At 40.0% G+C, this 20,252-nt stretch overlaps 1 protein-coding gene and 1 pseudogene across 1 annotated transcript in view; one reads left to right on the top strand and one right to left on the bottom strand.

Moving 5' to 3' along the window:
* Window positions 1-20,252, top strand: part of EPB41L4A (erythrocyte membrane protein band 4.1 like 4A) — a 209,250-nt gene that overhangs the window by 49,533 nt on the left and 139,465 nt on the right. The gene's annotated exons all lie outside the window — the stretch shown is intronic.
* LOC112480955 lies at window positions 18,754-18,869 on the bottom strand (annotated as a pseudogene).

Genomic DNA, 20,252 nt, shown 5'->3' with positions numbered 1-20,252 from the left:
AGTAGCATGTGCCAGCCGAACGCAGTGCAGAATCTTGTCATTTAACTCTCAAAGCAGTCCTGTGAGGCAGTGTTTATTAAATAAGTTGTGTTTTTAAAAATGGGAAACTTTGAGCTTTGGGAGCATCATACCAATTTCTCCCCTTCTCAGCACATTTTTATTTTTTTTTAAGAGGTGGTAACATGACAACCTGGATTTAGGGCCCCAACACTGTTGGTTTTATTGGAGGACTATAACAAGAAGAAGGTGATGACGAGTCCTCTCTATCATCTGTCCAAGTTGGATGTTTTCCCAATTTATAGCCTCAAATGGCAACTTGCAAACATTGAGGATATTTAAAGAATTTGTTACATTCTCAGAAGGCAATTCTAGAGGAAGCACTAAACTATTTGGACATATGTCTACGCTGTTGGCAGAACAGCATAACCATGAGAATGTCGAGGTGGGCCGGCAGCATTCGTTTCAAGATGTTCACCCTGGCGCACTTGTAAAATTATTCATTGTTTGACCTCTGGAGCATGGAGCTCATCACTGATGTCTGGATAGATCCTGTCCCCTTCTGTCTGCAGTGACACCTGTCATCCTTCCCTATCCCCCTCTTTTATTGCTTTCTCACTGATGGTCGCTCTTTCCTTCGATGTGAGCAGGCTCAGGTCACTTACATCTTTATTGAACTTTTTACCAGTCACCACCCTATTTCCTGACTTCTCTTCATAGACAGATTTCTTAAATTAGTGTCCAGAGAGGGTGGTAAAGAGCCACGTGAGAGAGGTGTCAGGAAAGCCACAGGATAGGTCATGGTCAGATGTTGTAGCAGTGGTTCCCAAAGTGTGATCTCTGGACCTACAGCATCAGCATCACCTGGGAACTTGTTTAAAAATACAGATACTTGAGTCCACCCCAGACCAAATGCATCAGTAACTCGGGGTGGGAGTGGGGAGCAGTCATTTGTTTTAACAAGGTCACCAGTTGTGATGCACTCTAAAGTTTGAGAACCACTGTGTTACAGAAAGGTGGAGTTAAATAAAGGCCAGAAATCCCCTTTGGAGTTCCTGATTGGGCAGGTCTTTGTTTTATTCCTTTGCTCCCTCAGTCCTGTGCAGTCCTGCTCTGGCCCCAGCACTTAGCTGAAAGTGCTCTAAGTTGGCAGGACCTCCCTTCCAACTCTTCTTGTGCTGCCGTGAGCACTGACACGTGGGAAGAGCCCTGGGCCCCTAGTCAAGAGTTCTGGGTTCTGTTCCATCCTCTTCCTCTTAACCAGCTGGGCAACCCGGTTTATAAAAGTGAGATTTGTTCATCATAAAAGGCCCTCTTCCATTAGATCTAAGGATTTCTATTTTTTTTATAAACATGTATTTAAATTTTTTTAATTCATAAATTTATTTAAATATGTTTCCTACTCCATTGATGGCTGCTCAGATTTAACATATCTGTGGTTCCCAAAACTTTGCCTACCTAATATATATTTTAGTTTCATAATAATGAGCCAGTTTATTAATGGGGACTCCGCTGTCAGGCATTGACTGACCTTGACAAGGAGCCTGACACCTTCATTTAAAATCTGTCAACGGGGAGATAGCCAGCCCTGATGCAGAACTTGTATTTATGGTTGCTGATTAGAATCTCATCCTTTGACCAAGGAACACAGCTGTGTTTGAGATGCTTCTTTTCTGTTATTTCTCTTTTCACTAGTGTCTAATCCCAGTTACCAGGCTTGTTGATTTTTCCCTTCAGCATCTCTTACATCTGTTTCCCCCTTTCTATTTACCTTCCCCCTCCCTCCCACTTTCTTCTATGTAGTAAGTGGTTTCTGAGTGCCTACTGCATGCTAAGTATTGCACCAATGGATCTGGAAGTAAACTGTGAGCACAGCAGGAGAGAGGGCATGGTTGCTTGGCATTCTGGAGCAGGGGTGGGTAAACCTTTTTCGGTAAAGGATCAAGTGGGAAATATTTTAGGCTTTGTGGGTCATAAGGCCTCTGTCACAGCTATTGGACTCTGGCTTAAACGATATGTAAAACAATAGTGTGCCTTTGTTCCCATGAAGGCTCAGGTGGCAGGCCAGATTTGGCACATGTACTGTAGTTGGCTGACACCATGGTAAAGAGTGAGGCAGTCCATTAACATATACAGTGAAAAAGTGTATGTGTATAACAAGTTGTGACACATGTTATGAAGAAAATAAAGCAGCGTGAAGGGAGTGAGGAGGGCTGGGTGTGAGTGTGTTCTTTTTTACATAGGCTGGTAGAAGAAGCCCCTGAATCTGAAGAAACTGGGGAAACAATCACAGGACAGGTGGTGGAAGAACCTTCCAGGTGGAGGGAACACACGTGCAGTGCCCCTGGCATGGCCATGTGTGGGGCTCATTCAGGGAATGGTGGGGTGAGCCAGGACGAGAGCGGGCAGGGATTCTGAAGCAGCTGTCAAGGGAAGGGCTGGTAAGAAGTTACCAGCAGACATGAGAGGAAGGGCTTTCCAGAGAGAACAGATAGCCTGCATGAGGGTCTGGAGATGTGAGTGGGGGCGATCTGGTTGGAGAAAGGAAGAGGTTGGTTCTGACCAGAGAACATGTTAGACAGCTCATGGGGGAGAGAGAAGAGCTGCGGTTGGTAAAGTAGGCTTTGAACGTCATGCCAAAGAGTTTCTACTTTATTCAGAGTTTTGGGGCAGAATTTAAGGGAGAGGAACACTGCTTGTGTTTTAGAAAAGGTGACAGGTAGTTGTGTGGAGGATGAGAGGCAGGGAATGTGGGTGGGAGGAAGGATAAGCACCTGGCCTGGGACTGAGGTGATGGAGGTGAGGTGATGGATTCAGGAGACACCATGTACTCAGCCAGGTGGATCCTCTTCTGTCTTTTAAGCGCTGTCTTGCTGTACTTGCACCTTTGTTCCTGCTCCTGACCTTCATTTGCAAAGAATGGCCCAAGATTTCCTTCTGTGAGAAGCCTGCCCTAATCACTTCAGTTAGAGGAGTCTGCTTTTTTCTCCCAGTTCTCAGAGCACCTTCTTCCCGTTACTTCTCTTACCCTATGGGTCAGATAGCTTTCTTAGGTATTTTAACATTCTCCAGGCAAAGGATGTCTTATTGACATTGAGTCTTAGTATACAGTGTAGTGGGGAATATGAACTCAGGAGTCATGCCATCCCACCACTTACCGTGTGACCTTGGGTAAATGAAGGTTTCTCTAAGCCTACATTTCCTTGTGCATGAAAGGAGATAGTATTGCCAGCCCCACACGACTCTTGTGATAACTGACTGACTGCATGGAAGCACTTAAAGCCTGTACATTTTAGGCATTCAATAAATGTTACCAGTTATTAGTAGCATTAATGTTATATTACAGGAATGCTTAACACAGTACCTGATATATAGTAAATGCTAAAAAATATTGGTTGACAGAGTATATTATAGATAGTTTATAGTCAGTGGATACAGACCAGCCCAAGTAGTGGCAAAGCTTGTAACACATGGGTTTGGCCTCTGTAAAGATCAGTTTATGAGATCTCAGAGATACTTAAATATAGCTAGATAACTTAGAAAATGATTACAGAGGAAAAGCTGATAAAATTTCATTTGTATGTGAGTGAAAAAATCTCAGTATACATGCATTGTCAGTATTAATGATCACACGCTCTTGAATCTTACAAACTCTGCACCTGACAGGTTTGACATATGATTATTTAGAGATATTAATTAACAATGCATATTACTTCCAGGCCAAGAGAGCTAGCCTCTTTGTTTGGGTTCTCAGTGGCTGATGGGATAACTACAGATAGGTATTACTTATTGTTTTGTATTGTTCAGAAGAGAGGAGCAAGGTATGTGAACAGACTCTAATGAAAAGACACTTTTTTTGCTTCAGAGAAATCAGAAATTCTAGACATAGCCTTGAAAAAGTCGAAAGTCATGTAATTGACCCCACATACCTCTAGGTTATTTGTCAACTGTAAAAGCTACCACCTGCTCATTATTCTTGCAACTAAAAGTCTTTTTCTTCCTAACTTTCTGGCCTTCGTTAATGAGAAGTTGCCCTCCTGTTGTCTCAGTGGCACAACCTTTGGACCTTCTGGTCATCTCCTTTCTGTACTGTTGCCTCCCCCACCTTGCCTAGCTTTCTGGTCTCGAATTTTGGACCAACTCAAGTGGTAAGCCCTAATCATAGGGCCCCATTTAACCACATGAGGGGACCAGGAAGTGCTGTCCTACTGTTGGGGATATTTGGTGAGCTACTCTAAACAGAGTCACATCATTTGGAAGATGTTTGTCTGCATTTTCCAGACCATACAATCTCAATTCCCTAGGTAATTGATAGCCACATCCTTCAGTTTGTGTTTTGGTTACTTAGCATCTTAGTACATTACTATTGTTGAGGAAATTCTAATCAAAACTCTACTTTTGCTAGGATTATGCAGAGATTTCCAGTATCCCACCCCCATCCATTTTTGGTCCTAAAGTTAATGTAAAACATGTGGTCTCTGGATTTTCCCAAGCTTTTTGAACTACCAGTGTTTTTCTGCTTTCTAATCCCCCACTGTGTCTTCACTCAGGTTTTCCTCTTACCTCTAAGGCCCTTCCTTTTTCCTTTCATTATCCAAATCCTTCTCATTTAATAAGTCTCATTACCTTCAGGGAGCGTCTCCTTCCTTAGTATATAGGGAATCAGGAAACACAATTTTGAGGACATTTAAGGTGATACTAATGGGTTAAAAAAGACTGGGCAGGGTACTGTTTCTAAACAAAGGATCAGTGGAAGAAAGCCCAATGTGGCCGGGCCCTATACGATTGAGGCGAGAGAAACACCAGCTGTAACTGATCAGAGCAAGATTATGGAAGGAGGACTTGGAGAGAGTTTGGTTTTTGTCTTTATAACACTGGGACTCCATTGAAAAACTTGAAACAAGAAGGTGTCAAGGTCAAGTTTACACCTTAAAATACTCACCCTGGATGCTATGCCCAATGAAAAGTCGGATGCAAGCCAGGCAGAAAAAGTTGAAAATCACATGCTATCACTTATATGTGGGATATAAACCTAAAAGCAGCAGATGAGCAGGACAATCAAACAGAGACTCATGGACATGGACTATAGGCTAGTGCTTACCAGAGGACTATAGACTAGTGGTTACTAGTGGGGTGGGGGAGAAGGGGGGAAGTAGATAGGGTAAAGGTGGTCAAATATAAGGGGGTATGGGGAGGGTGAAATGGGTAAAGGGGATCAAATAGATGGTAGCTGAAGGAAACTGGACTTTGGGTGGTAAACACACAATAGAATATACAGATGTCAAATGATAATGTACACCTGAAAATTATATAATTGTATTAACCAATGGTACCTCAATAAACTTAATTAAATATTTTTTTAAAAAAGTCAGATGCAGTAGTCTAAGTGGCTTGGACTGGGTAGAAGTGGTGGAGATGCAGAACCATGGACAGATTCATGTCCGGAAATCTTATCCCAATCATCTCAATGTCTGGCTGGTTGGGTAAAATGAACCATCTAGAAAAAGCCAATTTGTGGGCCTGGGTTAATGGAGTTGAATATCTAGAAACATCCATTCTATTTGAATGATTTTCCTTATATTCCTCATTTGCTTTGATTTTATGGATCTGGTGAAAAATAATACAAGATTTCAAAAAAAAAAAATAGTGGTAAGTGATATTTTTAGCCTATAAATCTATTTTAAATTGACTTTTTCCTATTAAAAGATAGTAGATTAATTCTTCCTCCCATGAGACTGAGAAGATTTCTGAAGGCTCAAAAAGAGGGTCCTTAACACTGAGTCGCTCTGTGAGTTTGGTGCTTGGGTGGATTCAGATTCTAGTGAGGGTGCCTTTGGGTTTTTGCCTTCCAGGGATGGAGATTGCTCTCTGCCCTCATGCTTGCCGTTCAGAGCCTTGGCTGCGTCCAAGCAAGGCCTCTTGTGCCCAATCAGTGCAAGCCCTTTTGGCTTCTGTGCTCTGACTGAATGCTTCTTCTTGTGCTACATTAACTTAATGAAATTAAAAAATAACTTTCACGGTGAGATTTATCCCATTCTAGACCAAGGTTTGGTAATATGTTTCCTAAAGTTGTTTTCGCAAATGTTTTTTGCAGTTCTTTTCTCTAGCAAAGTGTAATATTTGGCTTTGTCCAGTGGGGTGTCTATGAAATACCCATACCCCTCATCTTTTACTTTTCGTTTTCTTAAACTTAATATTAATCCTGCATTGCAGTCTTTGAGGTGACCTGAAGTGGTGCTGAGCAAGCTGTTTCTGTGTATTTACAGAGGAAACTGATGGTAACAGCATTGAGCGTGAACATAGAAAGATTCAATGTGATATTCCTCCCATCTAATCTGAGGCTTTGGCAGGCAGCCAGGTTGCCAAAAAAGCATTTTTGCAAAAGGAGAGCTGGTGACATGTGTCCTGAAGAAAGGTGTGCTATCAGTATATAGCAGTCAGAGAGAGAGAGAGAGAGAGAGAGAGAGACAGAGAGAGACAGAGACAGAGACAGAGACAGAGACAGAGACAGAGAGACAGCCTCTCTCATACAGATGTATAAGGGGAAGACAGTGAGGGAAAAGGAAGGAGCGCCAGAGGGAGTTGAGCAATTTGGGGAAGACACGTTTTCATGGCCGAACTCTCCATTTCTGATGCAAACATAGCATCCTGGATTGTCTCTGCTTTGTCTGTGTGTTTGTTTAATATTCATCAACACCCTCTCTCCTGGGGCTTGGTGTCACAACCATTATCCTTCCATTTGCGGCTGGCTGCAGCTTCCCGTGGAGACCAGTGGTGCCTCTCCTTAATTGGCTGGCAGGGTCAGCAGTATTGACATGCACATTCCTGCCATTTTCCCTTCCCCCCTCCTTCTCGTCTTCCCCCTTCCCAATATATTTCCTAGAGTGGAGGGGCAGCAGAACAAGGAGGAATTAGAGGGTTTTGCCTAAGAAATGACACCTGCTCAGGATTGCAGCTCCTTAGCCAGAGGCTCGTTCTCAAACTGATGTTTTCTAAGCCCTTTGAGAAGGCACCTCCATTTTAAACTGATGGAGGAAAAAATCGCCTTGCATTTATGGAGCTATTGGTCAGCAAAGTGGCTACTCATGATTTCAGTTTTCTTAGCATTTACAGGCAATGAGGACTGTATACTAGTGAGAGAAACCACAAGTTATGAATTACACTTAAATGTCAGTACCCATCATCTCCCTGTTCTCCTGACACCGCATGCTGTGTGTTCCTTAATAAGAAATACTTGCTGTGATTCTAATGCCTGGCTGCCCGTGGTGATCCCCTGGACAGCATAGGGTGGGAAGTGAGAGATCAGTATTTTGAATAAGCAGCCCAGGTGGTTCTTTACTTGCATGCACCCAGGAGCGGGCACCCCTTATATCCCGCATTGGCTTAGTAGCTCCCCAGCTGAGTCTCTGAAGAACTTTTCTCTAACTCTTGGACACTAATCTGTTGAGGGCTAGGTTTGTGTTGCTTTCAAAACAGTCAAGGAAGAAAGCCTTTTACTATTTGTAAATAGCTACAAAGTATATAAACAAAACTACAAAAATAACAATGAGCTTTTAGGAAAATATGATACATTTTTAAAAAGCTGTAGTTCCACCATATCTGTGTATATTTTCTACTCCTAATTTTAACCGTACCGTTCTCAGAATAACAGAGGTTACCATCAGTGAGGCCTAAAATATAACCTGGGGTGTCAGATATTAGACTTAGGAGAGAAAGAATGCACAAAGGAAGAGAGAAAAAGCAAAAGCAAAACAGTGTTGGAAAAAGGAAAGTGAGCCTCTACTGGGGAGCGGGAGTGTCTCCAGAGAAGGCCTGGCGTACCTTTCGGTAGCATCAGTGCCACACATTTCTTTTAGCCCTGAGTTTTATTACAGTATTTTAAAAATAAAAAAAAAAATGATAAGCAATTATTTTATGACAGACCTTTCACACTCTGAAATGGGTAGTGACAAAGATAAAAGAGGAATCAAGGTCCCGGGTGGTCCCCAAGGCCAGAAAATTACTCCAAAAGACAGGTGGTATTATCCCACCTAAGGCTGTGATTCAGCAAGAATGGATAAAGAGTAGAATAAGACAAGCTGGCAAGATAGTTTGTAATAGAGAACTAAAAACAAAAAGACTGTTTTACCTTCTCCCTATCCTTAAGGTTTTGGAATTGGAACTTTAGAGGCTGGACTCCTGGTATTGTACCTACCTCTGTGAGAAGAGAGGTGGAGGTCATGAATGCCCTTTGCTTTCCTTGCTGTCCCACAGGCCGGATCTCGTAGGTTCTTTCAGTTTCCATTCCCAGCTCACCTATTGTGAGGGGGAGCTGCTTGGTAGCAGTCTGTTTCCTTAATAAGAAATATTTGCTGTGATTCTAATGCCTGGCTGCCCGTGGTGATCCCCTGGACAGCACAGGATGGGAAGTGAGAGATCAATGTTTTGAATAGGCAGCCCAGGTGGTTCTTTACATGCATGCACCCAGGAGCGGGCACCCCTTATATCCTGCATTGGCTTAGTAGCTCCCCAGCTGCCATCACCCTTGTTGGTTGGGGGACTCGTGGGTGTCGGCTCAGGGGGACTGAGGCTTCTTGCCTCCTAACTCTACTGGCTGCACTTGTCAAGATCTGCTGGCCTAGTGCCAGAGTGGAGGCTCACAACTTTGCTCTGACACAGACTCACTGGAGTGGAGTAGCGGTACCTGGAGGGCCCCACTGTGGCCGCCCTCGCCTGCTGCTCTCAGCTGCTCTGGCCCTAGACACCCAGTATTTCAGAGGGAAGCAGGACATGCCAGCCCTCTGAAACCCTGGGGAACCCTCACTTCTCCAGTTTTAGGGGATCCCCAAGGGCGTGTGCCCACTGCTCATTATAAACAAGGAAACCAGGAAGCAGAATTTAACCACCAGTTTGGGGCCATTTGTCCGGCATAGGTCAACACTTCTCCACTGGTTTATGTGGAAAACCAGATCTGAGTAGTTACAAGCAGGGATGGAGTGTTAGTAATGTTTTTGAATGTCAGTGGGGCACCAGTTTGGAACCTGGTTATTGGCATGCTTCGATCTTCACAACAAGCTGTGAGGAAGGTGGAGTTTTTCCTTGTAGAAGCAGCTTGGCACAGATTGTTAAGGAGCTTTGCAAATTCACACGAGTATTAGGTAGTGGGAACTGTGATTTGGGCTTTAGTTTGCTTGACACAGAGTTGGTGGCTTTCTTACCATGTTGGTGAAAGGATTTGCAAGAATAGAAAGGTAGCTCCTTAGCATGTCGAAAGATAACTTCCCTTCTGTAGAACAGCCTGATGTGAACAAGATGCACAAGATCAGAAAATCAAACCAGTACCGAAGTTTGTAAAACGAAGAGTGAAAGCCTCACTCTGTCTACAGTCCAACCTGCTAACTGCTTTCTTTGAAGGTAATCACTATTTAATTTCTTCCAACTCTATATAAATGTTAACTTATATTGATACAGAGATCCAAAAATATTATCCTTTTTAAAAATTTGTACCAAGAGAGTATACTCTGTACCTTAGAGGCAGGACAGCACAGATGCAAGTGTGGGCCTGAGTTCAAATGTGATAGTCTCTTCTTATCATGTATAAGGCATTGGGGTAGTTACTCTCTGCCTCAGTTTCCTCTTCTGTAACATAGGTCATTCTAATTGAATCTGATAATGTTAAGGATATGGAATAATGCCTGATGCATAGTAAATGCGGAATGAATGTAAACTGTTACTCTGAATCTTGCTGGTTTTTTTTTTGTAAACTTAAAAATAGACCTACATCTTCTATTTTTTTCCCCTAAAAAAATAAATGAATTTAGCACATTATCAAAATGTGCCCTTATTGTTATCTTCTAGTGCTGCAGGGCCTGGTTAGTGCAAAACATGGCTGTGGTTGTGCGCTGACTAGCTTTTCGGATAGGAATGAGACCATGTGGTGCTTTGCGAGTTTAAAGAGATCTTCTAGGTATGTTATATTTGATCTTCTAAGCCAGCCTATGATGTGGTTTGGACAGGTAGTATTAACGCTTTTTGCAAATGAGGAAACCAAGTTTTGATAGGATTCAGCAGACTTGCTGTAGGTCACATAGCCTTGTCTAGAGCTGTTACGGTGCCCAGCACTCTGTCTCCCTTTGATACTGCAAATAACTCCGTGGGCCATCTGCGGTGAGGAAGTCCTGTTATCTTCAGCTGAGGAGGGCTGGGGTGCTGAAAGTGTTTCCCCCATGGGGGGATAGGTTTAGTCAGATCTCTCCACACCCCTTTTCCTGTAAAGAGTGACACATATTTTCAGGGCGGTCCCTATGATTAGAAATGTATTATAGGGATGCCGAAGAGATAAAATCAGGAAGGGGGTGTGGTGCAGTTGTGCATGGAAGAGAGCCATGAGCCAGGGCAGGAAATGTGGTCTCAGTGTCTCCACTGTTTAAAATGATGCCTTGGTATTAGATGTTTTCTAGGTTCACCGCTGAAGATTTAGGGCCAGTGAGGGTAAATGGCAGTTCCAGGTCACCCAGCTGGTTAAGAGCAGAGCCAGAACTAGATAGGGAGGGTCCGTCATAAAAGAATTAGTACTCAGGTCTATCAGAACTCTTTCTTCAACCCAGGCAACCAGCCATCAGCATGGTGTTCCTTTAGCAAAGAAAGCTTCAGTATAGTGCTGTCCAGTAAAAGCATCATGTGAACCACATAGATAATTTTTAATTTTCTAGTAGCCATATTAAAAAAAGTTAAAAAATTTTTAATAACATTTAATCCAATATACCTAAACTATTACTTCAATATGAAATTAATGTAAAAATTATTCTGTTTTTTCGTATTGCCTTCAAAATCCTGTGTGTATTTTACATTTACAGTACATTTCAATTTGGACCTGTGGCTAGTGGCTACTATATAGGACAGCATAGCTCTCAGAGGGCAGGGTCTGGTTAAAATACACATTATTCAAGTTGCTTTGAAACAGAGACCATGCCTCTTGGCCCTTGGCAACATTGCAGTGTACATTTTGGTTAAACAATCTTAGACTAAGGGAACTGGGTGAACTTTGCTTTTAATAAGTGCAACAGAAAAATCTAAGTTTTCGAAGCCTGTAATTTAGGAGTTGGTGATTCACATTATAAAAATAATTCATTGTACAGACTTTAAATGATAAATTCTTGTAGTACTTTTGTGTTTCCTTCTAGTGTATTAACTGTTTTCTACTTTTTATCTCCTGTATTAAAGTATAAGCGTGTATAAGTTCCTTGAAAGCAAGGGCTATGTTTATTTATCTTCGTTTCCCTTGTTAAACCTCACACAGAACCTGATACACACACACACACACACACACACACACACACACACACACACACACACACAAAGAAATCCAAGGAACTGAGCAGTTTTATTAGGTACTTTGCTACTTGAGGATTAGTAAGTTTAAAAATTTCAGACAAAAGTAAGTCAATGGTACAATATAGTTTGAATGATTAAAATTTGATTTTCTTACAACTTTTAGGGGAATTTTATTGCTTACAAAGTGTTAACCTGAATGACATTTTAAATCAGTGAGCGTGATAAACATCAAGCAGCTAGGAGAATTGGATTTTAGTCTCCACTCGTAAATCGACTATCGGAGAAATTTCTAGGTTAGATCTATTTCATTACTTATAAAACAATATCTAAAATCACTTCATATTTTAAAAAAACAGGAATTTAGATATCACTAGTTTTTAATGATTATCAGATATGCAACCTCTTTCTGCTCAGGACTACGGCTCTTCATTCATAGTGTTATTTCTTTGGAAAAGTCAGATTCAACTAAGATTATTTTGATTTGTAGAATCTTCCCTCCCCCTATATTTTACAGCATCTTTTCAAAGCACTATATCTTGCCCAAATATTAGAGAGGAATAAATAAAGATATGAACCAGAACAAAATAAATCGATAGAGACAGCATGTAATAAAAATCTGTAGAACTGTAGTAAACACAGAGTAGAGTGACTGGGCAACCAAACCCCACTGCGAATGCAATACTTGCCTCCCCTCCTCTCCTTTCTTTTTCTTTCTTTCTGTTATTCAAGAGAAGTTATTATTTACTATATTCAGGGTACTTCTATTAATAGCTAAAGTTTGTAGTCTGTCATTTCTGTTACAACAAAGAAATGTCTTATGGAGCAGATGCATGTTTTGATATTTTATATCCTTAAAAGTAGCTTTAGAAGATATTTATTTCTTAGAATCATTGAATTTAAACATGGAAAGTACCTTCTTTATTAAGCTTTGGAGACTCCGTAATATCTTGAATTCCTTTTTCTTTAGGGAAGCGTTTTCTAATTATTGTAGGTAAAAATCCTCTCTGCTCTTCTGAGTCTTAACATCACATGCAGGAAGGACAATGAGTATGGAAGCCCAGGGCACACATCTGGGCTTCAGCACTTTCTGGTTCCATGGCTTGAGCAGGTCACTCAGTTGGCTTCCCTGAACCTTAGTTTCCCTATTTGTAAAATTGAAGCTACTATTGCTTGTTAGACACGATTGTCATGAGAGTTAAACGAAGTATTGAAAGTCTCTAGCATAGCGTATGGTATATGTTCAGTGCATGTTTTAGAGTGAATAAATAATTCAATCTGTGATGACTGTTAGTGCTCTATTGCCTTTGTAGAGTTTTGGTTGAATGTAGAACTGACTTGGTGTAGGAGTATAAGTGGCTTTAGTTATCTGGTTGATTTTTTAAAGTGGAGAAAGGGAAAGGAATAAAGTAGGAGTCAAAACAAAGGAGAGTGGGTGATTTGAGGAGAGCACCAGGCTTTTGCACCGTAAACGGCTGCACATCACATTTTTTTTAGGAGTGCAGAAGTAAGAAATAGTAAATGAAGTAGCTGGACACTGGAACAAGACCATCTTCAGAAGCATGATGAGTTCAGAAAGCTTGTAAAACTTCTGTTCTAATAGTAGTCCTCTCTTTATATCTTCCCAGAAATTTGAGATGAAAAAAAAAAAAAACATTTTCTACTTAAAATTATTTTTAATTATTACTTCATCAGTAATACCCTGGAGTGGAGTTTATTGCTTTTGCTATGAAACTTAGAGAGCATGGTTGACAAAAGTGCCCTACTGACTGGCTTTTGTGCTGTGGCTCAGTACAGGTCTGGCAGTTCTGTTGATAGCTTTCAGGTGGATTTTCTCCTGGGAATGGAGTTGAAGTTGGTCATGCCTTCAAGGTGTGGTAACTGGGAAGAAACATGGTGGGTTGGAGACACTTGACCAGATCCCCGGTCAGTTAATGTTCATTCACAGAGGCAGTCAGTGGAGGTTTCTAGTTTTGTTTTTGTTTTTGGTTTTGGTTTTTTATATATTCATTGATTGCTAGAGGTGGAAAGGACCTTTATTAGTTCAGTTGTCTCATTTCATGAACTAAGACACTTGAACCCTGAGTGGTTCATCAGCCCACCCAAGGCTGCACAATGAGTTAGGAGCAGAGCTGGATAAAACCCAGGTCCCCAGCTCACCTTCTGAACACTGATCTATGCCATTTTCACCCAGCTGCCTCTGAACACTGATCTATGCCATTTTCCTGCCATGGAACGATATCCTACCACCTTTTATTTTATTCCTTTTTTTCCTGATGTGTTTGAAATTATAAAATTTGAAATTTGAAATTGCAAAAGTAAAACATGATGTTGTAATAAGTTAAAAAATACAAGATACATAAAGAAAAAGTTAATTCCTCATCACCCATTTAAAACACTATTCTGCTTTTATAATTGAAGTATCTTGGGTATCACTTTAATGCAACATGTATTTATCCAATTCTTTTTAATAGTTGCATAATTCCTCAATTAGGATGACTGCTGTTTATTCAATAATTCTTCTATTGATGGTCATGCAAGTTGGGTGATTTTATTTTGCCAAAGTCAAATAATGCTACAGTGAGCATCCTTGGCTCTATAGGATTTTTTTTTTCCATAAAATAGATTCCCAAAATGAAATAGCTAGTTCTAAGGACATGTGTGATAGCTACTGTCTGATTACTTTTCAAGAAGATTGTTGTAGCTTCTCTATCATTCACATTTATCATCATAAATGCTACATTTGTTTTTATTCTTTCCATCTATTTTTTATTTATCATTTATTATACTTTGTTACTGTTTACTCTTTTTCTTTTGCTGTGTAGTCAGATTTCTCCTCAGTTCTCTACCCACCTCATTAACATGGCAGTGTTTTGCTTTTCTGCCCTATTAGTGGTTACTTTCCCACTCCGTAATATCAGAACAGCTATAATTAAAAATTCTATATAAAGATATAAAAATTAAATAAAAAGTATTCCCCCACCTTAGGTTTTACCTACACAGGTTAGAATTATGAATTCTCATCTATTAGGTTTTTATTATTGTATGCTTCTTAATATTTAAACTGAAAATTAGATGTTCCTAGCCGTATTATCTTCATCCCGTTACATCGTACCACTTTTCCCTTTCATCTTTGTCTTCCATGTCTTGAGATCTCTGTCTAGTTAGAGCCCATCTTCCAAGCTTTCCTCGGATTGGGTTTATTGGTTAAGCAGTTTCTTACTTCTTGCATGTTTAAAAAGTTTCTTTCTTGGTCTTCCCTGACAGGTGAAGAACATTTTGATTGGGCTTTTTCTCTCACTAGTCATTGTTGCTCTGTGCTCTAGTTTCCAGTATCGCAGTTGAGGAGTCTGTTGCTAATCTGATTCTTTTTCTTCTGTAAGTCCTCTGTTCAACTTGTTTGAATGACTAAATAATTTTTTCTTAATCTTTAGAGTCTCTGACTGCCGATTCTGAAAAGATTGCAGAATAGGTTGTAGATGAAGCAAAGCCGAGTTTTTTGCCTACTGCAGTAAAGGAGACCACAGCATCGAGCGTTGGGGAGGAAGGACAGAGATGGGGAATTTATGAGGTTTGTTATAGTCCAGTTTGAAGCATGTTGTTCAGTGCAAGGACATGGAATTAGAGAAAGTTTTTGATAAAACAAGTTAAGACTGGTGGGCTGAGTAAGGGGAACTTAATCTCATAAGCATTAGTTGAGCTGTCTGTTGTTCAGATAAATGAGTTTCTGGAAAATTCTTGAAACCAACTAAAATTATTACTTCATCTTCCTGGGTGAGAGTTTCCTGAAATAGTAAAGTAATATTAATATGGACAGTTGAATAGTAAAGTCATGTTAATGCACATAGTAAGATATGTGGTTGCGGATGATTTAAATATTTTATAAGCCTGGGCATGTGTCTTTCTTTTCTTCATTAATGCTGCCTGAGCTTGTTGTGAGCCCTTTCAGTCTCGAGAATTATCCCTTCTTTCAGCTCAGGGAGGTTTTCTTTTGTCCTCTCCCTCCCTTCTAATTATTTCTTCTTTGTTCATTACTGTTTCTCCTCCAGGGAAATCTGTTTTCTGCATGTTCTGTCTCCTGGTTATATATTCCATGTGTCTGGAATTTTTTCTTATGATGTCTATTTGATCTTTCAGAACACTGAATGGGTTTTGTTTTGTTTTTTTTTTTTTGTTTTTTTTTTAGTAGTGACCATCCCCTTTTCCATTTTGCCTATTGACATTTTAATATCAGAAATCATGTTTTATGGTTTTAGAGAACTTTTTTTGTGCTCTGACAGGATCTCCTTTAAAGTCCCTGTTGCCTTATTTTCTTTTGTCTTTTTCATAGATACTTTTTGTTCTGGTTATTAATCTTGGTCTTTCTCATTCATGCGGTTGAAACCTGTTACATGGGTCATCATTTTTCTTTGTCTTTTAATGGGTATCTGTTCCTCAGGCAGGCTAAGAAGACTATTGGGCAGTGGTAAATCAAGTACTGGAGGATAAAAACACGTATATCATAGTGATGAGAATGAGCCATCAAACCTGGGACCCATCACCGGAATTATGAGGAGACCACTTGGTCCTCAAGAGCAGGTCAGCTCATCAGTACACTGACCCTTCGGCCTGCTGGGGTCAGTAGGGTTGGAGAGCCCCTCCAGGCACCAGCCACCAGTGTCTTCTCAAGCAGAATCAACTTAAATTTCTGGCCAGGTCACTTTAGGGAACTTTAAAATCTGTGGTTAACCCAGGTGGGTCCTTTGGCACATAGGGATTTTAAGAGCACTCTCCTCAGGAGTTTTGAGATAACTCTGGCTTCAGGCCCATTTTCTGGCTCTAGTGTGGGAGCATTCTGAAACACAGGTTCTGGAGCCAGACAGCTTAGGTTTTAATCCTGGCTCTGGCATTTACTATCTGTGTGCTCTTGGGAAAACTACTTAACTAATTAATTATCTTATCTCTAAAATGAGGAAAATAATAACACTTATCTTTTTGATTTGATATGAGGATTAAATAAGTTTCACCTTTATGGAAAGATGTTGTGCTCTTAGAGCAGTGCCTAGCACATGACAAATATTTAGTAAATATTAGCTATTATTGTTATTATTATCATTTCCAACTGGTGGGGCTGCCCTGAGGATTAAGTGAGTATATGTAAAGGACAAATGTGTGCCAATAAATATTAGTCCTATTAATTATTTTATGTGATTCTGACTGAAAGTACAAGACTTATTAGCCCCGAATGCATTAGTGCAAAAAAAAGAAAAAATTATTTGAGTTTTGTCAGTTATCCCATATTGCTCTTTAGAGCACAATAATCTAATCCATGTTATTCATGGCATTTTGTTAACATGTTGTCTTTCTCCTTCAGTCTAGAACAGTTACTCAGTACTTTTCATGACCTTACTAGTTTTGAAGAGGGTAGGCCAGTGTCTCTTAATTTGGGCTTGTCTGATGTTTGCTCAGTATTAAATTCAGGTTAAATATTTTTGGCAGGAAAAACACATAAGTGGTGCTGTATTTGTTTTTGTTGCATCCTTTCAGCTGGTACATGATGTCAATTTATCCCACTACTGGTAAAGGAGTAGAGACTGATATTTAGAAACCAAAGATCTGGGCGCAAGGTGTGATCATTGCTATCAAGTTGTCACTGCCTTCGTACCCTCTCAGTGGGGAGATCTCGGGGAATGGGGTGTGTGTGCACACGCACCTATATTTATCTAAACATATTAAATCATGTAGTCACACTGGTACCTCCTGGTCCGTGGGTTTATTCTTTTTTCTCCTTTTCCATATTTGTAACTCCTTCTCTAACAAGAGAAATCTGGCTCCTATTATTCCCAGTATATTTACTTACTGCTTAATCCTTCTGTATGTAACCAGTCTCCCAGTTCTTCCTGGCTGCTGCCTTGCTTGGTGTCCATATTTGCCCGGATACCTGTTTGGCTCAACCTCCAGCCCCACCAGATAACCGCCTTGCTCAGCCCTGAGCCCGCTGTCCATCTCTAACAAGTACTGAGGAAGAGGAAGGGATCTAGTGGCTTTTCAATGAGATTTTTTAATTATTCAGGAAGGAAGAGAGAGGAAAGGACTAATTTGTTTGGCCCCTCTAAGTGTTTGAGAAATGAAAGCAAAATATCATCATTCATGTCAGGGCCATGCATTTTTAATCTGATACCACTCTGTGATTGTGCTATGGAATCACAGCTGCATGTACGGCTCAGTTGTAACCCGGTTGTCATCTGATAGAAGTAGGGTGATCTGCTCTATGCAAACATATATTGTATTTTGGGTGAGGGAGTTTAATTGTACTCCACTTTATTTACTTTCTTAAAATTCTATTGTTCTTAAATGGGTACATTTTTCTGTCTTTTAAGGTGGTTGTACAAGTTTTTAAAAAATCCTTTTCCCAATTCTGAAAAAAAAATTCTCATAAAATAAGGGCTTGATTATAATATGATACAATGACACAGAAGTCTGGGAACATGTGCTCTGTCTTACCCATTAGGAGTACCCCTCGGGAAAAGAACCATTTGTACCAAGTGGGACTTTCTAGTTGAGGAAACCAAGTAATTATTGTGTTAACAATGGAGACTCTTAAGAGCTCCAGATAACAAGCTAGTTCCATGGTACACTGGGATAAGCTTCAAGGTATGCCAGAGACAAGGGTGGAAGGAAGTACAACAGTACAGGGAGATTAAAGATGGGTATGAAATAACTTTACACTGGAAATTTTTAAGGATATACTATCTAACATATGTGTTTTAGATATCTAACTTGTTATAGGAAGACAGAAGTAATAGAGTATTTTGGTACATACTTTGACTCTTCATGAGGATCTGCATTTCTAGACTGAAAACAATTGAGTATTACCATTAATCTGATTATCCATAGTTGTGTAGTTGTACTTTAAAAATTACTGCAAACTACCCAGAATTTAGTGGCTTGAAACAACAGTCATTGTATCATGTTTCATGGTTTGTAGATCAGGACATTGAGCAAGTCTCGGTTGGTCAATTTTTCTCCATGTGGTAATTGTGGACTTGTTGGTGTTGATTAGGCTGTTGGGCTGTTCTGGAGGGGCTATAGGAGGTCTCCACTCACAGGCCTGGCATCAGGACAGAGGGCTAAAAGGTTGAGCTCAGTTGAGCCCCGCTCCTCCTTATGTAGTCTTTTCATGCGGTCTCTCTAGCATGGTGGTTAGACTTCTTTCATGATGGCTCAAAGTTCCATCATGAAAGAATTTGTTTTAAAGGCTACACTGGACTTGTCTCAGCAACACTTCTGCAGTAGTCTGTCAGTGAAAGCAGTCATAGGCTATTCCAGAATCAAAGAGAGGGAAGTTAGACCTCTTGATGAGAAGAGTCAAAAAATTAGCAGCAATCTTTGCTGTACCGCACCTTGAAAAATTATAAGTATAAATTAATGGATTTTTATTTATTTATTATTTCTTGTTATTATTTATGCCTACAGCACCTGGTCTTCCTAGGTGGTCTCTCATCCAAGTACTAACCAGGTCCGACCCTGTTTAGCTTCTGAGATCAGACATCGGGCTTGTTCAGGGTGGCATGGCCATAGACCATGGATGGTGGCTCTGCTGGGGAGCGAACCCAGGACCTTCTGTGTGTAAAGCAGACGTGCTAACCACTACACTATGGAACCATGTCCAAATGGATTTTTAAAACTTAAAACTTCTATGTAAAATAGAATGTTTATTGTTTTTAGCATGAATTTATAATCGCTAATGTTAAACATAGTACATTTAAAATTTTGAAATATAGTCTTTTCATTAATCAGAGTTCAAATGGTTATACCTTAAGTGAGGGATTATGTCTATAAAGCACAAATCCTTGGCTTAACACATGTTCTACTCTGTAAGGTTTATGAGCTTTAAAAATATAAACATTTAAATGTCCTGAATAAAGCAAAATTATTAATGAATTCTCAAGATTTCATTTTCAGGATGTATAATCCACTTTTATTTTTATGTTAAAAACTTAAAGGTTGTGGTTGTGATAATGTCTTATATTGCCCAATTCTCGGTATTGATTTACTCTCTGACGTGTAATCACTAGAATGGATATGATGGGATTTCTGTTCACTTTATGTCCCTCATAACATGTGAAACTTTTTGAGCTCAAAGGTTAATTTCTAAAATCTTACTGGAAAAAAAATCAAATCAGATTTGTAGACGAGTTGGAGAAACTAAGGGAATTCCTGAATACCCTGCCCTCAGCTTCCCCTAATTTAATATTGTAAGTAATCATGTATATCTCCCCAAACCAGGAAATTAACGTTTTTATAAAAATAGCTGTATTTTCAAAACAAAACAATTTAGTGAGAAACATGATATTGTTTTTATATCTTTGTGCATTAATATCTGGCTTAATAGACGATAGCGGGGGAAGCAGTGGGAGAGAGAGAGACAGACAGACAGAGAGACACATACACAGAGACACACACCCAGCCAGCCTGCAGACATTCCACTCATCTCAGGTGAGATGTCAGTATATCAGTGAAACCATCTTGGGTGCTCGAGTCCAGGAGAACCTCTCTAGCCAACATCAGAGAAGATACTAGTTGTTTCTCCCAAGCCCTGCCCAAATTGTACAATTATGAGCAAATTGTGGTTGTTTCTTTAAGCCACTAAGTTTCAAGGTGATATCATTACATAGCAATAGATAAGAGAAACATGAGATGAAAATCTCAGAAAAGTTAATGTGAACAAATTTTTATACATGACAAATATAAGCAGCACTTTGACAAATAAATACATTTTGCTTTTTTATGACTAAATGAGGGCTTTCTTTGCAAATTCCTCACCTAGACAATGAAGGTAACTTAGTCCTTAGTCTAAAACCATCAAATGGTGGTTAACATTACTTGGTTTGAGAAGCAATTACCATTGGTGCCTGAGAAATGCTCCTTCATGCTTCTGCTTTACCTTACCCTAATGGATCTGA

This window comes from Pteropus alecto, unplaced genomic scaffold (genome assembly GCF_000325575.1).
Source record: "Pteropus alecto unplaced genomic scaffold, ASM32557v1 scaffold20, whole genome shotgun sequence".
Taxonomy (NCBI): domain Eukaryota; kingdom Metazoa; phylum Chordata; class Mammalia; order Chiroptera; family Pteropodidae; genus Pteropus; species Pteropus alecto.
Note: the sequence above shows the minus strand (reverse complement) of the source record. Positions and strands in the feature narration are given on the sequence as shown.